At 33.8% G+C, this 3,844-nt stretch overlaps 1 non-coding gene across 1 annotated transcript; it reads right to left on the bottom strand.

Moving 5' to 3' along the window:
- Positions 1-1,187: 1,187 nt before the first annotated feature.
- On the bottom strand, positions 1,188-1,306 carry LOC129230756 (5S ribosomal RNA). The gene has a single exon (XR_008581170.1). It is a non-coding gene; the product is annotated as a 5S ribosomal RNA (ribosomal RNA).
- Between the last annotated feature and the right edge of the window lie 2,538 nt (positions 1,307-3,844).

The raw sequence follows: 3,844 nt of genomic DNA on the forward strand, positions 1-3,844 counted from the left end.
TTAATTTGAATTTTAACATCTGGAATTCAAATTATGTTTTTCGCAATCACGAGTGTGTGTAATGTAGGCTTGTGTGTTTGTGTCTGTGTGTGTGTAGGTGTATATGTATGCATGTGTGTGTAGGATATGGACGCAATTTGGAGACGGTATTCGCTAGAGGAGCAAATCGGGAGGCCGGTCGCGGTGGTGCTGCAGAGGGAGGCAGGGGTTGGAAAAGGAACCGGAATTCAAGGACGGTCAAATGTAAACAATTAGCAATCGTGATTGCTCAAAAAAAAAAAAAAAAAAAAAAAACAATATATTTTTAGTAAGTTACCGCCAAATATTTAATTTATTAAATATACCTCCGTTGTTTGTTTGACCTTCTTGGCTTTTGAAGAAGTTTTTCACCTCCAGCTCAGGCACTTTCTATTCCGGGCTGATGAGTGCTAATAAGCACAAAACTGCAGTTCTCGGATGGAATGACTGAGCTGGCGGTGTATTTCATGTATATACCAATATATATTATTTAGATAACTGATTTCTCAAAACCCGTTTCTGATCCCCACAATGACAGACCTAAAATAAGCAATGGGGGGGGGGGGGGGGGGGGGGGGGGGGCTCTACGTGTATTATTTTGTTCTTTTTTTCATAAGTGTGTGGAAATTATATTTCTTTTAGAAACTTGAGAACTAAATTCTATCTCATGCAGAAAAAACGTTAATTGGAATATAATTATTAGGGGTTAATTAATGAATGATTGTCGAACGTTGTATTGTTACCAGTATGAGATTGCATCGCATACCAAGTTTTAAATGAATATTTTGACAAGAAATGGGTGAAAACTGAGTTGAAAGAATCCATTTCTCTCGTCAGAGAAACGTATATCGTACAGGTGAAAGTTAATAAAAGCCTGTTATTATAACTTCTCTTCTCATCTATATAGTTGTTTACATTCTCGTCGATTTTTTTATTCCTTTCTTTTTCCCTTTCTACTTACTTACTTTTTTTTTCCTTTATTATTTTCAGTATCTTCACATTTAATGTTGTCAACATATTAACATAGAAGCCTGTCTTCTATTTTAGTGAAAAATTTTGTTGCAACTGCCTGAAAACAAATGCCACCTGGAATTCTTTAAAAGTATCTTGATGAGGATCCACACTTGTTTTTGTATATTTTTTTTAATTTTTTTTTGAGGGGAAAAAAAAGTCAACAGCACGTGGTGTTCCCAGGTGGTCACCCTCCCAAGTACTGACCACGCCCGATGTTGCTTAACTTCGGTGATCGGACGAGAACCGGTGTTTTCAACATGGTATGGCCGTTGACAGATATCGGTAGTCAAAGTTATTATAAAAACGTATAACCCTTTCTTATATGGTCTGATTTTTATCTAAATTATTGAAAAATTAATCATCGTTTTGAGAATTATCTGCAGTTTTTCAAGTCAATCATCCTTTTTCTATAATGTTTTCAAGTACCGTAGTAAGCAAGTGCCTGCAAACGGTCTGCATATGTGGTGCCATCTATTGTATAAAAGAAAAGGTTCAGATTGTTGAATGTAAGTCTTTTTTGGTTAAAGGAGCATTAACCCCCTTTTTTCCCCTAAAAGAAATCATTCTCGTACAATTTGCCTCTCTTTTGTTTTTTCTGTTTGTTCTGTTTCTTTTTTCTTTTTTTGAAGTTTTTGAAAAATGTTTTTAATTATCCACAAACTAAGGAGCAGAGAGCTCCGATGAGGAGTCACAGCACTGCTACGTCCCAAAAAATTTCCTTAATCGGTAAATTCTGTACGGCGATTGGGCAAATTTTGAGACATAATTGCAACATTTCAATTTGAAAATGCTTGAATGTCCTTTTTTATTTGATGTGAGCATATCCGAATTTTATGATTCGATAAAATTTGCAGTTCCATTCAGCAAAAAAGGAATTTCCGCTCAGTGGCGGATCATGGGATTGTGAGGCCCCAGGCGCAGCCTGATCCCGAGGCCCTCACAACAAAAACAATAGAGTCTTACTAATATTAACAGTGCAGGAAATCATAACTATTTTTAATTTTTGGATAAACGAACAAGCTTGACAGTTACATTCTTATTTAAAAGGGAAAAAAAAAACATTTCTGACAAAAAAAAAAAACACGTTACAGTGATCAATTTTGCCTCCTATATTTGTTCGTAATTTAGAGATTCTCCGAGCCCCGCTTTCTGGCATTTAAAGGGATCTTAGTGGTGATTTCAAAAATTTTAGAACACTATTTTGATAAAAGCTTAGTAATTTTTAGGACAACAAATATCAAGTTTTTTTTTTTTAACTTAAACGTAATTTATAAGCTTGATTTTCGCATTGGATGATAAAACGTTCCAAATTCAATCTTGAACATTACAATACAATGCATTTAATCTTTTATTTTTTAACACAGTGACCAGTATGATGTAAAAATAATTGTACATATGTCCAATTGCTTCTTTACTTTGCTGCTGAAAAAATGTCCTTAATAAGGAGGGATTAAAAGTAGAGTGCAAGGTGCAAGTCCAAAATTTACTGCACACTTTTCTTTTTATCAGATAATTTGATACTTTTTAGTATCTCAGAATCATCAAAAATATCCCTGTAAATTCCAGATAAACTATTTAAAGATGCAAATGAATAATTGTTTTTTATGACAACTAAAACTATAAGAAAACCTCCGTTTACGAAATTGTATCTCGGAGTGAATTCAAAATAAAACCTTTGGATTGTTTCATCATAACCAATTTGTTTTCAGTAGAAGACAAAGAACATGGAATTTAAAATACAGCTTGATTTTTCAAGCTATTTGTCAACCTCTTATGTCTCGCTGCATCAGCATGAGACAATACCTGTGAAAATAAAATGCTTTAAATTCATCCCTTTCTGCATGGCACCATGTGCTAATTTTGCATCTACTTCTGTCTGCTTTTTCAACCGCAAGGAAGAGAATTTCGTTTCCCTTGGCATTTTAATAAAACAAATTACTATTCACATTTTTAAAACTAAAAGTTAGTGACTAAATTTAAAAATCATATGAGCAAGAAATTATCCAACTTCACTGAACAGAAACACAAAGCACCTAACTCTTTGTATTGGAAGAACAAGCTAATGCTCAGATTACAACCCAAGATAAGCACTATAAAAGTGAATATTACTTCCCAGTACACCTGGGGACAAATCATTTAACTTTTGTTTTAAATATACTTTTTGAACCAAGTGCTTACATTTGAGTTCTTATTTTATTTTATAGCTTTTTTGTAGAAGAGAAATGACTGCAAGATTTAGAAAGTATGGATAAAACAGTTTTATATTGAGCTTTTGTTTTTGTTAACTGCATCCCCCCCCCCTCCTTTCTCTAGAAAAAAAGTAGCTGCAGCAAAGGTTTTTCTCTCTTTTTTCAAAAAAAAAAAAAAAAAATCTTAAGGTCTACGAAGTTTATTTTGTCCTAAAATACAGGCATATCATCATGAAAAGTTTCATTTTTCTGCACAAATTGGGAATATAGTGAGAATATTATAGACATTTTAGGACAAAACTCGAAATTTTAGGAATTTTAGGACAATTTCTATCACTGGACATTTAGCAAAATCCAACTTTCCCCAGTTTTCCAATGCAAATATAATTTAGTGATGCCATCAGAAAAAAGTCCAATGAGGGTGAGGCACTTAGCAAAAAAAAAAAAAAAAAGAGAGAGAGAGAGAGAGAGAGAGAGAGAAAACTTCTGATCTGCTAAGGAAAGGGGGGTTCGGGAGTTCTCCCCCGGAAAAATTTTGAAACTTGAAGGTTTAAAAACGTCATTTTAGACTTTCTTTGCTGACGTTTGGAGACAAAAAGATGCAGTTGTCTCAGCGGAAAGTA

Source organism: Uloborus diversus, chromosome 9 (genome assembly GCF_026930045.1).
Source record: "Uloborus diversus isolate 005 chromosome 9, Udiv.v.3.1, whole genome shotgun sequence".
NCBI classification, from domain to species: domain Eukaryota; kingdom Metazoa; phylum Arthropoda; class Arachnida; order Araneae; family Uloboridae; genus Uloborus; species Uloborus diversus.